The sequence below is a fragment of the Topomyia yanbarensis genome, chromosome 2 (assembly GCF_030247195.1).
Source record: "Topomyia yanbarensis strain Yona2022 chromosome 2, ASM3024719v1, whole genome shotgun sequence".
Lineage (NCBI taxonomy): Eukaryota > Metazoa > Arthropoda > Insecta > Diptera > Culicidae > Topomyia > Topomyia yanbarensis.
In genome coordinates this window covers 13,961,067-13,981,127 of record NC_080671.1, presented here as the reverse complement: position 1 = coordinate 13,981,127, position 20,061 = coordinate 13,961,067, and the positions used below count along the sequence as shown (strand labels likewise).

The following is a 20,061-nucleotide window of genomic DNA, read 5'->3' as shown; positions in this document are numbered from 1 at the left end:
CGAAAATCATTATTTTCCCGTTACGCGCACGAACTGGAATCAATTGGTCACTTTTGTCACACTAGCACGATATCCGGATCGAAGGTCCAAATGTTCATCGGATAACTCAGTGCGAAAAAAGAGTCAGTGGACTGTATTTGTATAAACGTAAAAACACGTCTTAACTGCGTGAATATTTATTAAGTTTTATTTTCACTCCTTCGATCTTCCGGCTTACAGTGTCAAGAAATTCAAGCTAGCGCCTGTAAATAAAAAAGGTGGGAACCAAGATAAATACATTACACTGTAAACATTTTTTCACTTTGGGTAAACAATGATTTGAGCAACCAATAGTTGTCCAATATTTTTCGATGGACCTTCGTTCCGGTGCGTTGGGGGACAACATTAGAATAGTGGCACGAAGCTAGATTCGGTCAGAAGATCGTAGCGTCCTCGTGTTGCTTAAACTGAGACGCTTCTGTAGACACTCCTTGCTGTAGATCTCCCCTTTTACAGTTCCGACAGTCACGAACGGCGCACTCCATTTGCCACATGAGCAGATCGCTTGCCAAATCATGTATTTATTGGCAAACTGAAAGTTTCTGCTTCCTTACTACCTCCGGAACATCAAACTTGTTCTGGGTGGTAGTAGTTCCGTAGTTCCGGAAGGTGCCGAAAGTGCGTCTTGACGAAAGTGATGAGACAATGAGGCTGCGTCAGCATCTGGGTGTACACTGTACAGTTTCCGAGCCCGTGATTTTACAACCGTATTTTGCCGTTTGTGACGATTTGGAGCCTTCTGCACTTCGTATGTATGCGGTCTCTCCCAGCACTTGGCTCTCTGAACGAAAGACTTCGACAGCATCATCTTTTTGGCCACATCCCTGACCAAAGCATTGGGATACCGCTTAAACACTTTCACTACACGCTAATGATCCTGATCACTAATAGAACCACAAAATTGCCAAATTTCTCCTTCCGTTCGATGCTCAATGTTTGGTAGTACCATTTAATCACACGACTCACAGTTGACTGCACGATTCCAAGTTGTTTTACGATGCACAGTGGCGGGTCATCAAAGAAAAGTCGGACAAACCCTCAAATGTTACCTAATTTGGCTGAAAATCACAATTTAAGCTAATTTTGAAATGCTGAGCTCATTTTTGATGTCAAATGTCGTAAAATATTAAATGCATTTTTCCATACAGTGTCATTTAACCTTTCTTATAACTATAATCCCGTTTTCATGATAGATTTTCCGTTACTGTTCACCAATGTCAGCAATATCATAAAAAATGAAGAACACTACTTTAAATCCATTGTATAACGTGTTGGTTTACTGTAGATTGTCTAACTGTTTTACACAAAACACCATGCGCCTCCATATCAGCAACAAAGCTTCAAAATCTCCTTAAACCTTTTTGTGCACCTAGGCGCAGAACGAGACCATGATATTCGAAAAGTAGAGGTTATTTCCCATAGAATATATACTATGTGACCATTCCGAAATGATTCCGAAATTTGTACAGAATACATTAGTGAAAAAAGTATATTTGATCTGACCACCTCAAACATAATTAAACTAAAAAGTAATAGTTCCAAGCAAATTTACCAAATGTATTTTATTCACTAACCAAGTTCTTTCGTTCCTCTACACAACGAAACTAGTTGTGCTGAAATCGGACCAAAATCAAAAGAGCAGCATGCATTTGAAGTGAACAAAGCAATGGTGGTTTCGGAAATGAAAATCATTAAAAAGTCCGGACTTTGCTACGTTTGAACTTATGTTAAAAATCGTGTTCTTATCCAATGATCATAAAATTTTGAATATACATCATTCAATACATGAGAAATTTAGGAAAAATATAAAATATCAATATTTCAAAAATAAACGTTTGAGGTTTTGGCCAGCCTCCAGCCACTGTGCGATGTCCCGATGAGAGAGTTGAGGAATTTCCAGGTGCTTGTGCAAAATCAATTCACGAAGTTGCTTTTCGGGTGACGCCATTTTTCCAATTTTCGAAAAACTGACAGCGAAAAAAATATAGTGTAAACAATACACTCTAAACTACTTCTAGCCCAAACTTTCAATAGAAAATACCCAATGGGTTATTTTCGACGGCGTTTTTCCCGTCATTCAATTTGATGTGGGACACCCTTCAGGCTCAATGGCGGATCCAAGACATGTTTTCTCGAATTACTATTTATTTGAAATAACATCAGATGTTGCTTCATACTGTTCTCAGCTCCTATTGGAGAGTTGTCACGACGCCACCCGCGTTTCGACTTGATATGGCCAAACTAATGTCGAAGGGTGTTTGTCTGAAGTATTCTTAATGGTCACATCATTAGCATTTCGATTAAACATCGGCGGAAGTTTCCATTGATTATAAGAAAAAATATTCAATAATGAAGAAAAATTTTTCCATTATAGTTTCAATTAGTAGGATACAATGGTTTGTGTCCTTCGAACGATCGGGGCACCCGAAATTTCCGGACCCTACGCCATAGCCTATTGTACTCTAGTAGAAGTGTCCAGATTGAAATCTTGCTATCGGTACTAATCATGCTATTAGGCAGCTTCAATTGGCTGCTATTTTCCGCAATGATTCTGTGATGCGTTCTTATGTTTCTTTTTCAGTATGACAAACAAAAGAGAAAGAAACATATTTAAAAAATAAGCTAAGAGCTGTACTGCCCATAAAAGCATAAGAGTCCCATACAGATTTTTGTCGAAATTCGATTATCTGTTGGATTGTATTCCGTATCACCACTGAAACACAATGAACAAATAAGATTACCAGGATTGTTCAGAAAATATCGAAAAAAAATACCAAAACATGGTTGTCCCTCCATAAAGCTCAATGAAAATGTAAATCTTGAACCAAGTTTTTCTCGGCTTGCTGTTTTTCATTATGCGACTCTTATGCTTTTATGGGCAATGTAATGGCATTATGATTCTTTAATAGCACCAAATGCATCACACCACATCACTCGGAACATGCCCGTTGCTTAGTTAATGCAAGACGTATAACTTTTTGGATTTAGAACTGAGCGTCTAACTAGTGCTAATTTTGATGCAAGCTTAGAATTATCATCTAACTAAACTATTCAAACATGCACGAAAATATATTCTCAGTCGCATCGCTTGCTTGAAGCGAATCCTGACTAACAACCCACCCACTACCCAATCCGTGGTACTTATGGGAGTATCACTGAGTCGGGGCCTTCCGTTAAGTAAGTACCACATCAACACTTCCTTTCTCATCCCAAGTTACGGTAAAGATGGTCGTGGCCCGCAATGGTGGCTCTCAGGCGAAAATTTCGCTTGGACTGGATCAATTTTTATTTCCAAACAATGCTCCTCAATGAGTCTGCAATCTACGAAGTATACCGTGCTTACGCAACGCAACGCAACGCAAGCTTAGAATTGTCATCTAACTGGCACCACCATCTTGGATAGTTACTGATGAAGAGAATCCGAAACGCTTAAAACTAATTTTAAGTTAGGTATAGTATCCTGGTAATCTCAAAGTGTTTATTGATCGATACCAATGCAGGCCAGCCCGAACGTATGTCGCGGAAGGAATATTAGTCCGATACTTGCTTTTGCTAGAAGTCGTATATACTACTGCGCACTCCACAAGTATCACGGGAGGAGGATATTTGTTAGTAAGCCAAAGACCGACACCAAATAGGTGACTCCACTATCAGAACTAGATATCGACCTAGGGGGTGGGCGTAGCGCAGTTGGTAAATCGATTGCCTTGTACGCAGCGCTCCTGGGTTCGAGTCCCGACCCCGCACATAGGGTTAGAAATTTCTCATAAGAGATTTTTCTAACCCGAAGAGGCGAATGACCTTAAAGTTAAAACCTCTATAATCGAAATAAAAAAAAAAGATGTCGACCCATCAACTCATGGACCGGGAACCAACGACTTTCCTAAGGAAGACGTGACCATGATTTTTTTCACCTCAGAAAAATCTAAACGACCTCGGCTGGGATTGAACCCACACCAACTGGGATGGGTGGCGGTCACGCTTACCACCAACGTTGTAACGGTGACCAGGATTGCCGAAATATTTTTCAACCGACTTGTTTTTAAATTGTTGGTAATTTATTCGCAGTGTCCTTGAACGATATTATTTTTTCGTCTTTTTTCATATTGTTATGAATTTTTCAATTTGTATTTGTATTTGTCATATATACACCAACAGGCAATTCAAAGCCCCAATAATGTCTTTATGCTAAACTTATTGCTAACAGTCAAATCGTTTAAAACTTTGATAAAAATAATAACAATACAGTGAAAAAAACAACAATAAAGGAATCAGCCGAAATTAACGGATCCGTTGAAGGTTCTGTAAAATCGTAGACGTAGAGTTGGGCGAGACAAATTCCAGTCGAAAGCTGATGCGACTTGGTTGAAGATCCTTTGTAGGCCCCGTGCATGCTATAATTTGTGCGTCGAAATGGCAATCGAAGCATGAGATTGTTACGCGTTGTTCGAGGTGCGACATTTATGTTAATTTGCTCCAAGATGGCTGGGAAATCCAGATGACCTCGCAAAGTATCAGCAACGAACAAAGCCCTTGCTGCATTCCTTCAAACAAGCAGGGGTTCCAAACTAATCAGCTGGCACCAAAGAGCGACAAAGAGCAGTTCAGCGCTTTGAGACAATAAATGTCCGTAAAATTTTTCGAAGATGCATCCCAGCATTCAAGATGCTTTGCTAACTGTATAGAAGACGTTCTGTTTAAACGTAAGTTGCGAGTCTAGTATCACTCCTAGATCCTTAACCTGACTAACGCGTTCAATTTCAGTATCCAGTAGACGGTAGTTAACCGGATCTTCAGTAGAGCGGATGAAAAGAAACATCTTGAGATCATCTGCGAATGACAGGCGTGGAATCTCCAGAACTTGAGATCATCTGCGAATGACAGGCGTGGAATCTTCAGAACTAGATGAACGTCGTTGAAGTAAAGCAGAAACATCTTCGGTCCCAAGGGACTTCCCTGGGGTACTCCTGACGTAGAGGTAAATGTGGGTGCCTGACAATCTCCAATGACAACCACTTTTTCTCGACCTGAAAGGTAGGATCGAAACAACTGCAACAGACTACCGTTATTTCTAAATCTCTCCATTTTAGCAATTAGTATGTCATGGTTCACTTTGTCAAAAGCGGCATATAGGTCTGTGTAGATACCATCAGTTTGAGCGCGACGTTCCATACTCTCTTTTATGTAGGATGTTAGGCAAAGCAGGTTAGTTGGTGTCGAACGCCCAGACGTGAAGCCCTGTTGATCGTCACTTAGGTACTGCTTGTAGGGAGCCTGAAGAGGTTCCATAATCACCAGCTCGAGCAACTTCGAGACAGCACTCAATGAAGTAATTCTTCAGTACTTATTGACGTCTCGCTAATTACCTTTTTTATGGACTGGGAACAGGTTTGCGGACTTCCAGCAGCATGGAAAGATGTCACTGACAATAGATGCTCTAAAGATGCGAAGAAGTGGAGTCGCTAAAACGTCGATGTGCCTTTTCAAAAGTACTGAAGGGAAGCCATCGGGTCCCGGATTGAAAGACGATTTTAACCGAGATCAAGCTCTGGTAATCATCGTTTCATTGACATCGATAGCGCTTAGAGTTTGGCTCACAACCGGAACTTGACTAACAGCGACTTCAATTTGATCAACTGTTAAGGCCTCATCTGTGAACACTTTCGCGAATTTCTCCGAAAAAATACACATATCTTGGGATGTGGTAGCTGTGCGGATTCCTTGCGCTGTTCATTCACATATTTCCAGAAACGTTTTGGGTTCGACTAGAGATTACGCTGAATGTTTTGCTGATATCGAAAGAAACAATCCTGACTAGCTCGTTTATAAGCATGGTTGAGACTGACGTAATAGGTTCTAAGTGAAATTGTGCGATACTTACGATAAACCTCCGCAGAGCAGCACTCTTAATGGACTTCAGCCGTCGCATCGTGCTCGTTTGCCAAGGAGGGCCGATTTGTTGATGATGAACTTTCTTCGGGACGTGCCTGTCAATAACATAACCCAAAACGTTGGAAAATTTTTGAACTGCCATATCAACATCTTCGGGGTCCAGAATATTTAGCTAATCGAGAGTGGAGAAGAGGTCTGCGACACTGCGATGATCAGCTTTGTGGAAGTCGTATGAGACGAGCACCGGAGGAACATTTTAATCGTGCGCCAGGGTGCGATCGATCGTGGCGATCAATGATGGGTGATGCCCTACTGGTTTCACTAGAGGAGAGGGAGCCATCAATACTGATCTAGCAAAAACCTGATCGCTGACAAAACAAAGATCAAGGTGGCGGCTATTCTTGTTGGAAATAGGATTGATTTGTAGTAATGTGGCTGAGCTGTAGCTGTCAAGAAGCCTCACCACCCCTGAGTAAAGAACGGGGTGATCGGAATTTGGGTAAAGAAATCCATTGCGGGAAGCTCTCCACGAAATGCTGGGGAGATTAAAATCTCCTAGCACGATGATCTCATCATCTGCTTTATCGTCTTCGAAGATAGTAAAAACTGAGCTGCAGTGTGCTTCAACATATTCGATGTCACGGACTCTGTCAGGTGGGACGTACAACGCACACGAGTACAACTTACGGTCGCCAAGCTCGATTATCGTCCAGACCTGGTCAATTCCAGCAAGTCTTCTCAACAACTCGTGCCTTCAAGCTGCGATTAACTGCTACTAATAAACCACCTGCCGTAGATTTACAGCTATTTCTAAGGTTCCGGTCGCAACGAAAAACCTCATATCCAGTACCGAACATCTGACTGAAAAGCGTGTCATCGTTTAACCACGTTTCGACGAAGACGATGACATCAAAACTGTTATCGGAGACTGCAAGCCGATGTTCCTCAACGGTTGAATTGATACCACTAACGTTTTGGTAGTATAGTAGCAGATTGTCCCGTCGTTGTCCAATGCTGGAAATCTAAGAGTCTTGAGAAAAAAAAGAGCTCACAGATGCTTCATACTTGCCTGTTGTAGGTTTGCGGAAGACCCCTCCTCCCAACTCCACCACAGGACCGGGACGGCTGTTGGTCGCTGGCTGGAGGGGCTCGACTGTGATGGGGGGCTAAGGGCTTCCTCACGGCTGGTGGCAAGTGTGCGTTCCGGTGACGGGGAAAACGGGAAACCGATGGTTGTACTCGATGTAGTTGGGCTAGGTACCAGTCCTGAACGGCTGCGGGTCGCTGGCATGAAAGGCGGCGTCTGATACCGACAGAAACTTTGACGGTGAGCTGGAAGCGAAGAAAATTCCAGTGCTACAAGGTTTAGAAATAAATGGATACTTGTCGCAGTATGAAGCTTATATTATATCTCCTGATTATACGTCATATTATCATGATTTAATCTGTTCCACAATATTCCGCCACGTCACTCGGTCAGTTGCTGCTTGTCTTCAACCTCTCAGGTGCCCGATACTCGCCAGGTTCTGCTCCACTTGGTCCAGCCACCCGGAACGCTGCGCTCCTCTCCGTCTTGTACCTGCCGGGTTGGAGGTGAAAACCAACTTGGTGGGGTTGTTGTCCAGCATCCTTACAACATGTCCCGCCCACAGTACCCTTCCAGCTTGAGCTACTTTCCGGATACTTGGCTCACCATAGAGTCGCGTAAATTCGTGGTTCATCCTTCTCCTCCACACGCCATCCTCCTGCACACCACAAAAGATCGTTCTCAGCACCCTTCTTTCGAAGACTTCGAGGGCTTGCAGATCCTCCTCGAGTATTGTCCACGTTTCGTGCCCGTAGAGAACCACCGGTCTAATCAGTGTGTTGTACATGACGCATTTCCTGCGATGATGAAGCTTCCTGGATCTCAAAGTTTTGTGGAGCTCATAGTAAGCACGACTTCCAGAGATAATACGCCTTCTTATCTCCCGGCTGGTGTTATTGTCCGCAGTCACCAATAAGCCTAGATAGATGAACTCGTCAACCACCTCGAACTCGTCTCTGTCGATCGCAATACTACTGCCCAAGCGTTCCCTATCGCGATCGGTTCCGCCAGCCAGCATGTACTTCGTCTTAGATACATTTATCTTCAGTCCTACTCGTGGTGCTTCGTGCTTCAGTCGGGTATATAGATCTGCTACCGTCTCCTTCTTTCTACAGATTATGTCCACGTCGTCAGCGAAGCACACGAACTGTCCGGACCTCGTGAAAATCGTGCCCCGCATGTTGAACACCACTCTTGGCATTACACCTTCCAGCGCTATATTGAACAGCAGGCAGGACAACCCATCGCCTTGTCTTAGTCCCCTGCGTGTTTCAAACGGACCCGAGAGGCCGCCCGAAAGATTGACACAACACCTTGCACCATCCATCGTAGCCTTAATCAGTCTTGTCAGCTTCCCAGGGAAATCGATCTCGTCCATCATTATCCATAGCTCCACACGGTCCACCGTGTCATATGCGGCTTTAAAGTCCATGAAGAGGTGATGTGTCGGGAACTGGTATTCGCCGTTGATGAAACCGGCCTGATAACTCCCGATAAATCCATTTACCAGCGGTGATAGGCGCCGAAACAGAATCTGGGATAGCACTTTGTAAGCGGCATTTGTCACTGTGATCGCTCTGTAGTTTTCACAGTCCAATTTGTCGCCTTTCTTGTATATCGGGGTGATGACCCCTTCCTTCCACTCCTCCGGTAGCTGTTCCATGTCCCAGATTCTTTCGATTATTCGGTGCATGCATTCCGTCAGTTTCTCCGGACCCACCTTGAATAGTAAACCAATATGTACAGTATGAAGCTTGGAAGACCCCTTTTTCCACTCCCGCACTCAGGACCGGAACGACTGGTGAACGCTGGCTGCGGTAGCTGAACTGTGGCGGGGGGATTGATGGCTAGGGTTCGCAGTACCGACCCTTTTTGGCGAGAACCGGTACTACGGTACTGAAGCCCTCAGTACCGGTAGTACCGGTAAAGTACCGATACTCGAATATTTTTTTAAAAAATTCGAAAAAAGCTTCAAACTGAAATTGAATGCTCAAACTGATGATCTTATTCTCAGATGATTGATTTGTGCTGATCAAAAAAACATGTTTATTGTTTTTAATTGTTTCGGAATGGCAAGACTCATTTCACAGAGGATATTTTTTGTATAGGGCACCTTCTTTTATTTCGAAATCTAGACCACTTTGAAATCAATTACTGCTAAGTGGTGCGACTTTCGTCGACTTGAACAGATGGTAAATGTATGAAACCCTATCAACAACAGTGAATCAAAGCGAGAATGGCAATAAACCCGAGCAGGTCAATCGCATTTCCTTTCTTGCTTTTCTGAAAATTGGTTTCGACCTTTATGTCTTTGCCTACTATTCTCTAATGCATAGGCTCCTTGCTTTCCTGTAAACTATGGAGTTTTGCTGAATTTTCCGATCACCAATAATTACAAATCGCCCCATTTGAAGCGGTTCACCAAGTCTAAAACTGTTAGCTACTAAATCGCTGTTCGTTCTTTTATAGATAAAGGTTTAAGAGCAAACCAATCAGAATGTCGCTAATAAAACTTTAACTTCTAGAATTATTATGATGACCTCATTCCCACACAAAGGTGTCATCTCAACGATTTATCTAGAAGGCAAATTAATATAATTAAACGTTATCTGGCAGACCGATATTTGTCATAAAAAATTGTATAGTACCGAAAATACCGGTACTGGCTTTTGTTCAGTACCGGTATTACGGTACCAAAAATGGATCGGTATTCCCGGGTTTTTCGGTACCGGTATTACCGGTACCAAAACCCTATTGATGGCTTCCATAGTATAAGCGGTGGTGCATCCCGGAGTCCGATGTAGCCTATTGACGAAATCTATCCTGTCTTCGCTGGTCGAAGTTGAATTCGCGAACCAACACTCCAGTTGGCCAAGTAGACGCTCTGAGTGCCACGTCCTTCAGTTCTATCGGAAGCTCGACTCGGAAGGAAACAAAATTGAGCTTTGTCAGATCAGCATCCTTTGGGTGTATTGCTTATTCCCAGGCATTCTTATGTCATGGCGACGATATCATCCACTGTATGGCTCGGATCGAGGCGGCTGAGGTAGACCCAGAACTGTTCCCGTTCATCAGCAACTGTTCTGATTTCCCGCTCAATTTCTCGAGTACCACAGAGAGCGGCTGCAGTGGCGCGAATTTTAGCGTAATTCTCGCGATTTCTTTATGGAGTGGGTAGTCGGAAGTCGCCCTTTGAGCTACCGAACCAGAAATAGCCGGAAAATGTGTCGCAATGCGGTTGGAGAGATTAGACACGACTGCGTTCAGGTCATCTACTGCCTCGCACAATTTTTTAGTGTCCACGATAGAAGCAGCGGAATAGTTATTTGGGAGGTATGTAATGCATGTACAGTATGCATGTACAGTAGATCAATAAAATCATGATCTTGAAAATTTAATTTAGCTTAGGAGTGTTTCTCACCTTTTTGAGAAAAAGGTATTCAATAATTAGTATTCTATCGGTACTGAGGGCTTCAGTACTGAGACACTTGTTCGCGGCAAAAACGGTCAGTACTAGGAACCTTGGTCCCGAATGACAATAGGTTAAAGGTACGACTTCAAATAAATAAAATGTAATCTAGTACTAGGAACCCTATCTGACATGCTCGTAGCATAATAGTACGACTGATGATGCTAGCACCCTCACATATTCTTCAAATTGCAAATAGTTATCAATCGTTTGTTTAATTAATGCACTGAATTTATTTGTTTATTTTTTCTTATTTTGAACAACCCATTTTTTTTTCTCTGTATCATGTAAAACTGTTGGAAACTATTTTCAACAACGTCACGCGAAAATCTTCATGGAAAATATCTTAATGACCACTGCTGATCCGAACGGGTAGAAATAATTGGCAACGAAAAGATTACAGAGCAGGGGCACAACAAAAGCCGCGATGATGATGATGATGGAAAACGCGGGCATCTCGATAAGCACAAGGGACCGGTGGTCGCATTGCATAATCAACCGGCCATCATCACATGCTGGACTGCACTAAACGTTTATTTTTTTCGTTGCTTCCACGTGAGAAGGCTTTCATTTTTCGAGCGGGAAACATTAAATATCATAATAAAGCTGAAGATATTCACTTTTATCGGCCGAGTTTCCCATAAAAAGATTAATTACTGGTCCTCACCGGTGAGCACAGGTTAATGGGATCTTTGCGGTGGTAATTACTTGCCCATGTGATTACATTTCGACTTATAGCTTCCACCCGATAAGTTTTGTTTAGATAAATGAGGAATCACAGGCCTACTGTTATATGTTACGTAATTAGTGCGATAGGATCGGAGTTATTAACCTAAAACCCATTATAAAGAGACAGACACAGGACCACATAAAAAACATAAGACAGTTCAATGCAATAGGCAAAGCTATAAACGAAGCGATCGATATCCGGCTCGCCGATGAACCGGATATGTTACATCAGCTAATATCGCAGTTTATCAATGTTCATAAGTCTAGCATCAAGGACGTATTCATTAGTAAGAACGGGTGAAATGGTATATTTTACAGTTTACAAACCTGGTTTCGACTTTGACAGAAGATTATTTTTCAAAGATAACGTACACCTAGAAAGAGATGAGAAAAAAAACTGCTTAGATTAAATATGTTTATGACATTAGAAACATATAAACAAGAACTAACAACTGGCTCTACAGTATCGAGGTTAGAAAATGGTCTCATAAACCAATCGTCATCGATTCGAACCACAACCAGGAAAGATAACTCAAACTTTGGAATGAAAACTGTCAACAAAGACCCCGTTTCGTTGTATTGATTTATACTCCACGGATTCAATGATAAATTATATTTTTTACTACTTAGAGAGGAAAACACAAACACAGACTTACCACTCGCACAGACCATTTACTTAATCTTCCTCATATTTTTTTCTGTCTAAATATTATACCCCAACGGTCCTAATGTATAGTTGTTATCAATTTTACACTTCATGATCATTAATTTAAAACAGGAACCGACAGAAGTAATCCACAAATGTACTGTGTGTTTGTTCTGCGGGCTATCAACATCGTCATCATCAACCTCGTTGAGCCCAGAACTCCAACCGTCAGCATCAAACATGAAACATCCCTGTGCCAGCAGCTGGCAACAACGAGAAGCGGTATCCCTGCGATGATAGAACAGACTCGCGCGAAGACAGCAAGAAAACCAACGGACGGAAAATTATTGCAATCATGATAGATGATCACGACCGCGCGGAAGCGATAACGCGAACTCTTGGGTCGCTTTTCGGGTGGACTTCGCTACAAGAGGAAACCGTCATCCTCTCTCGTCACATCAACCGCCAGAGCCAGCAGCCAGCCGAGGAGCCACAGTTATACGGAACAGAAGAGCAAAAAAACTATCCACTTCGAACCCCTGCCGGCGATGATGGCACTTTAGCAGCGGCAGCCGCATCTCGGTCTGAACTTGTGAACTAGAGAGCGGGTCTTATGAGAAAAGAAATCCCCGCTTCCCGCCGTAGCTCATTTTGGTGGATGGAAGCGGTCATTGAGGAACAACACGTGGTACCTGCATCGCCCCCGGTCACGTCGCGCCTTTCCAACCGGACTGTATAAAACGGCGATCAGAGATCGCGAGATTTGTTTTGAAAATGGGCAGTGGATGTTGACGTTGAGCAACCATTCGAGCGGAGTTCGGGGACCGCCGAGTTGTGTCATCTTAACGGTAGTGGTAATAGAGATTTCCTAACCGCCGATTTCTCTTTCTCGAGGGTACTTTGCATAGCTGCGATCTTTATGGTATTTCTGCTTCGATTCGATTAGTTTTGTCGATTTCGAGAAATCGGATTCCACCAGATGTCGTCATAATTGTAAATTCATCGATAGAGAAATTAAATGACAAGGAAAGCTTCGGTCACCTAGTTCGATGGACTACCGATTGGGATTACATAATCCAGCCATCATTTCACAATTGAACTCATGCAATAAGGCACCACCTGAATTGAGCTACAGTTTGATTGGATAGCATTTCACTGTTACGCTAGATTCGTGTGTAACGAAACAGATGGAAGGTACTTGCCAGGCGCAATTAACTGATTGTTTTGCGCAATACGTGTGGTAAGTGGAATGGATTGGATTCGATACCGTACCTTTAACAAGAGATACATTCATCACCTGAAGATTGCTTCGAATGTGTAATACATCCGTCTTCAAATTATCCATTTCACTACACGGAGGAAAAGTGTGTACGGAATCAGCTAGGTAATTCAAAACAAATGGATTGTTTGTATATGAACGAACTTATGCGTGACAAATTAATTCAGCTGAATGCCCTCGTTGTACTTCATATATGCTCAATGACGTTAGAGTTCCGGATCGTAGTGCACTCAGGGAACTAGCGCGACTACCGAAAGGTTAACTGCAAAAATTCGCAGATGTTAGATGAAAAGAGATGGGATCATCGTAAGATCAGGCCAATGAAAATATTTATTTCTGTACATTTATCACCTTCTTAGAATTTCCGTGATAAAAGAGTACCATGTCGAATACTATTATTTAGCGCGCACACACACACGGAAAAAAATTGTACACAAATCTGTTAACAAACTTGTCATTAATTCTGGAACTATCACGTTTTTACGTTACGAATACCGGATCGTGAACAAAAATCATATATATTTGTAGCTGAGTCCAATTTGTCTTCCATCAAACAGTCACTTTGTAACGAGACTTGTTACGATATCTTATTACCAATTCGTTTTCCACCCGTTAACACAATGAATATAATTAATAAATCAAATGTTGATTCGTGATTTTATCCATAGATTTAGGAACATTGTTTGCGGTTCGATAATGCGACGTGAACTGATTTATGATTCTTTACATCTTGTTCTTGATCTGGTTTTCTTCATTCGCAAAATCCACGTAGTTATGTTATTTGCTCGTGAATAATTTGTGAATTCAAAATGTTATGCATGAATTATGTAGATTACGATTGGGATTCAAAATATGAAATCAACTGTCTGAGTTCTATCAATCGAAACAAGGGCTACTTATAGTCCGACGTTTCGGCTTTTGAGATGTCTTTTCTCTATAAAAACATCCAAATTTTATTAGAAAGGAACATGAAAATATCATCGCTGGTGTGCTATCTTATCACAAACACCATTTAGCACTTTGCGAGTTTAGAATTAGATGTCTTGCAATTTATAAATGTTAGAAACATTTCGGAGAAGACAATAAAAGATTCTATACTTTCTTTTTTTTTATCCCTTTATGGGCAGCTAGGGCCGAGGGTGGTGGCTAGCGGGTTTCATACATCCTTGACCTGACGGACAAAGCTTTGGTGCCTTGAACACAGGCAACGCAGATCCAAGGCCATCATTGAAATGGTAAGTTCTGCGTTTGAGATGTACTTCCCCCGGTTGCCAGACGAATACCTGCAATTATTACTTGTTGCTTTGTGTGTATGAATCTAATGTTCAGTCCTGGGTGATGTATGCGTGGAAGGTGTGGTTTTTATCGTTCGAGTCCAGGAGTGCATATCTGTCTGGGTTAACATGGGCGTTTACTAATTGTGTAATAGTGTGATCGCCAAAGGCTCGAGCATTTGAATGCTAGCGTGTCTCTAACTTTGCGTGCATAAATTCGATTTTAGATTCGTGTGGCCATTCGAATATTCACGTGTATTCTTGAACGATCGCGCGCGGACCGTGAATATGATAATTAATTTTTAGTGTATGGTAGAGGAACGTGTTGTTTGGTGAATATGCATCATTCATTGCATCATTCTTGATTGGTCCAACTGAAGGCATGAGTCGAGAGTAGAAAATTCCGAACGTAGCTGGTCTATGATCGCGCGAGTGGTGGGTTAATGCTTGAGACCGCGGTTGTAAATTTATAGGTGCTGAAAAGTTCACTTAAGTAAGGGGGTGTTTTAATGTTGGCGAAATTGCGAGCGTAGGTGTGTGTTGATTGAAATTGTAATGTAAATTCGCGTTTTTGACCAGGTTTGTGTTATCGCGAAAGTTAGGGGCGTTTGTGCGCTTTGGATGTGAGTGTATATTGGAGAATATGCTATTGATTGTGTTAGTGAGTATGAGTATGAACCTAACTTAAGATATAGTAATAAAAGGAAAAATAACATGCCGAATGTTTCTTTTATTAGGTCACTAACCGTGCATTGCAGAATGCCCGAAAACTCTGAACTAGGCCTCGTCGAGTCCAGTCTGTCAGTCTCGTCGTGTCGTGTCTGGGGTTTCCAGGTTACATGCATTCACCAAATGAGACTAGCTTATGTCAGCTTACTTGTGCACTGGTTTCGTAGAATCGAGGCGATCATCGAAATGATAGATCCTACGAGTGAATGCATTTGGCCTAGTCACCTGTCAAGCATTTGTTTATTTGTGTATGTTGAGATATGTGTGGAGCCTGTAAATAATATTCTAATACGAATAATAATTTATACGTCAAAATAAGAAATTCGTTATATACTACTTGCAGTTTGTTGATCATTCCTACTTATCTGATTCCATCAAGTATTATTCTCATACTCATCTCCATTGTTCTAAAACCTGGCGACGTCTGATGGCAGAGAAGAATCATTGTTGGCAGCAATGTTGCTCTTCTTGGATGTATGAGCTCGAGAAGGTCATCACAAGAATAAAACGCATGAGACCGAAAATAAATAAAAATAAAATAAAGAGAAGAGTTAGTATTGTTATTGAGTATTAATAATATTACGATTTTTTTTTTTGAGAGTTGTCCTACTGGAGCTGTGGAGTTATTTGATTCAATTAAGGCGTGGACCTAGACTTCTGGGATGGAGGATAGAGACTTCCGGACGTGAACGATTCATGAATGCGCGAGTGCGGGGGACTGTAGGTTCACGCTTGAGACTGCGTTTGAGTGATTACAAGTGCTGAGACGTTCATATTATCACCGGGATGTTATAATGTCTGGAAGAGTGCGAGTATAGGTTGCGTGGATGGTCGCGAAGGGCTCAAGCATTTTTATATTTGTTTGTCGCGTGTATGTGACTTTGTGTGTATACATTCGATTTTATGTAGTTTAGTGGATATGAGCATTATATTTTTGATTGGTCCACCTGAAAGCATTGGACTTATGCTACTAGGGCCGAGAATAGGGGATTCCGGACGAAACCGATTCATGATCGCGTGAACACAGGCATTTGGAGGTTCACTCTCGAGACCGGGATTGTTAATTTATAAGTGCTAAACCATTCACTTAATCACCGGGGTGTTATACTTTTTATGAGATCGTGGGTGTGTTCGTGCGTGGATGATCGCGAAGGACTCAAGCGTTTGTATGTGGACGTTTTTGTCGCGTGTGCTAGTATGTATGTAACTTCTCGTGGACACATTATTTTTATAATCGTGTGGCCATTCGCATGTTCGCGTATTCTTCAATGATCGCGCGTGGACGTCTTGTCTAGTTTTATTTCTATTGGTCCAACTAAAGGCATGAATTTGGGCTGCTAGGATCAAGGGCGGAGACTTCCGGAGGTGACCGATTCATGATTGCGTGAGCTTAGGTTCTTAAGTTCAAACGTTCACCTAATCAATCGGGGTGTTTGAATATTGGCGAGATCGCGGGCGTTCGTATTTGTGACCAGGTTTGTGTTATCGCTTAGGCCACGTTTGTAAGTTTGGAATGAGAGATTGTTAGTGTATATGAGAGAATAAGCAATTTGTGTTAGTGAGTGTTAGCATGGATCTAATTGAAAATATAGCAAGAAAAGAAGGGTGCCTGCAGAGAGAATTGGGCCCTAAACCCACATTGTATATTATTTGACCATGGCAGTGGATAATAAAGGTTGCCAAGTTAAGTACTAAAATTGATCACAATGTAGCTTAACTAAAAAGAAATTAATCGTATCCCAAGTTTCTGTGATATAATCACTGTAATACTGCTTTGGTGGAAAAGCCCCCGGACCACATCAAGGTACAGTATCATGCCAAGGGGTTAGAAACATTTCGGAGAAGACAATAAAAGATTCTATACTTTCTGTAGTAATTTTTAGATTTATACAAAGATCGGTTAACTATATTAAGAGTTTTTAATTGAAATGTAAATCACGTGTGTCATAAGTGCATATTAATGACCAAATATGTATAACGTGTCATAAATGGGCTCAGAGGATTAATAGAAATGAATAAAATAAATCAAAAATCATTTGTACAATTATGCGTGTTAAATCACTATGCCCAATTCTATACTTTTCCATGGGGCAGCAGCAATATCAGGTTACAAAATGATGCAGTTGTAACTCAAAATTTTCATAGCTATCCTCCTTTACCCGCGAAAAACAATGAATAAAAGTTAGATTTTATGTCTACGCGCACACATTGACGCCGAGCAAATTGGAATTGAATAATATTGAAGTCACTGCTACATTGCCTACCGGTTTCAGATTGCAAACGAATTTGATGTGTCTTTACACATGCTTGGTTACCTTGGCCCAAAACATCTGCGAAAGAAGTTCTCAGGAAGTGTATTTTTTGCGTCTAGTAAAAGTCAAATTCCAAACGTATATGGTGTTTTGACAATACAAAGTGGTTTTTTGAGAACGTAGAACCGGATTTTCAAAAGAGCTTCCTGTCAGAATCATTTACTATAATTTTCAGACGAGACGGGAAATGTCGCCCACTAAAACACTGCAAAGTTGATATCAAATAATCATTGATATGTCAACGCCAAGAGCCGGGGCTTTACCTATACTGGAACTTTCTCAAAGACACCCTATTGCCAAAATGCAAAACTCGCGATATAATTAGGACAGTCCGGGGTTAGTTGGCGTTTGGGGTAAGTTGGCGGAGTCAAGAGATTCTTTTTCTTGTGTATCTCGTATCTCGTCAATATAAGAGACATTTATTTCCGCCAATCGTCTGGAGAATTTTGAAAATTCGCGTCGAGGAAAAAATACCGGGATATTATAACTGAAATATAATAGCACGTGTCGATAAATATACCGGTCTATTGAAAAGACATTCAATCTTTAACAGAATGTTGCTTCAAGCTGTTGATTACAATACGCCCCTATATTCATAATATCTAATATCTAATGTCTTTCTCTAATATATTAAAGTATATGAGTCGTACGTCTCGCTACCTTTTACGGAATTAATAACTAACTCTTGTTTTCTTGTTTTTTTTTATTTCGATTATAGAGGTTTTAACCTTAAGGTCATTCTCCTCTTCGGGTTTGAAAAATCTACTATGAAAAATTTCTAACCCCAAGTGCAGGATCGGGACTCGAACCCAGGTGCGCTGCGTACAAGGCAATCGATTTACCAATACGCTACGCCCACCCCCGGTTGCTGTTTCTTTCTCGGCGATACTCGAGGCACACGGGAATATGTAGATAGACACAAGACTACAGAAACGAGTAAGCACACTCTAAATTTTAAACGTGCTCGCATGCGTGGCTAGCAAACTCCCACGAGATAAAATGATCGCACGCAATAAAATACAAACGCTCGAGTTTTTCGCGATAATACAACCCGTACCTACGTCCACGATTTCGCAATAATAAGAACGTACCGGCGATTTAGTAAGTAGCACTTACGAATGTATAAACGTGATCTCAAACACTAATATGCAAACACCACAAATTTTACACGCGTCGCTTCGTTAATTCTACACACCAGTAACAGAAAAGCGTCGTTGCCAGAGTTAAAAATAATCGAAGCTTTTTTTTGTCGAAAATGAACCTGTAGCGACCCCTGATGAATATAAAAAATATTGATTCAACCGAATATATTGTAAAAAACGAGATTTTTGAGTTTTAATTGTTTATAAGTAATAAGTCATTAACAAATTCACATAATTTTTTGTGCTAGTTGTACTCCTTACATCCCTAAGAGTTGATTAGAAGAAAGAACGCTAACTAGAAATCCAATAAAACTAAGGAGAAGTACATGGGACGTATACGTCCCGCTGCATCCTGGGTTCAGGATCAGTACCTTTTGCAAAGTTTTAGAAAATATCATTTTAAAAACTTTGCTGAAGACACTAGTTGAATAGAATCGATAAAATGTGATTTATTGAAAACTTCAATATTTCGTAGCATTGTAAAAAAACTGGTTCGTCGGTGCACATACACTTAGATATCGTTTCAAATCAGTAGATGTTCGAAGTGAATAATTATGAAGAGGTTTTTGTTCTTTCCCACGAAAAATATTCCATATTTCAACAAATAGGAGGAAAAGACACCTAGTGTCTTCAGCAAAGTTGTTTTATAAAACTTTACCAAAGACACCGAATTAACTATGAAAATTTCTGAAAATGTAGATTTCAGATTTCACTACAAGGTGAGTTAAGCATTGATATGCCAATGCCAAAAGCAAGGGCTTAACTTGTACTGAATATATCTCAAAGACACCAAGAATTAGAAGTACCTAAAATTAGAAATATATTCGCATGGTTGAGAACAAACGCAGAAGGATTGATACCTTGAGGCATATAGTTGGAAGCTCGACGAGAGAGGGGGTCAAGGGAAGCGACTGGACCGGGGCCGTGCCTATTTTGAAGGCCCACTTTCTTACCTAAAAGTAGAACTGAATGTGGGGAAAAAGAAACTAAAAAGAAGCAAAAATCGCAGTGGTTCGGTTCCAAGTTAGCTAAAGTGCTGAATTCATTGAAATCGACATTATATAATGTAGATGAGAATGAAAATAATGAGTATATCACGGTATACCTTTTGCGCTCGCTTTCTCGCTGGCGCTCATCTAAAACATGTCAAAACAAGTGTTTTGCATTTTAACGACATTCAATTAGCTAGAGATTACTGGGTAGGGAAAGTTATGAAACTTAGAGCCATAGTACTCAAGTGAGAGCAAGGATGTGAAGTAAACAGATCGGAAAACTAGAAGTGGCAGGGTCATTAGAACAGGCTTAATATCGTGCGGGCTTAAGCCGGTTGTCACGGTAAAGATAGATACGTCTACCTTTATCAAGGACACATGATAGTGAACTCGGGTGATTCGTAGTTATTCTGCCTAAGCTCGACCCTCATTATCCGAAAGCAAAAATTAAGCCCGCACGATATTAAGCCT

At 41.3% G+C, this 20,061-nt stretch overlaps 1 protein-coding gene across 1 annotated transcript in view; it reads right to left on the bottom strand.

The window, feature by feature from the left end:
* LOC131678706 (coiled-coil domain-containing protein 85C-like) overlaps nt 1-20,061 on the bottom strand; it is a 157,729-nt gene that overhangs the window by 86,721 nt on the left and 50,947 nt on the right. Inside the window, exon 2 of the mRNA XM_058958974.1 lies at nt 11,544-11,590. The gene's annotated coding sequence lies outside the window, so the exon portion shown is untranslated. The remainder of the gene's footprint in view (nt 1-11,543; nt 11,591-20,061) is intronic.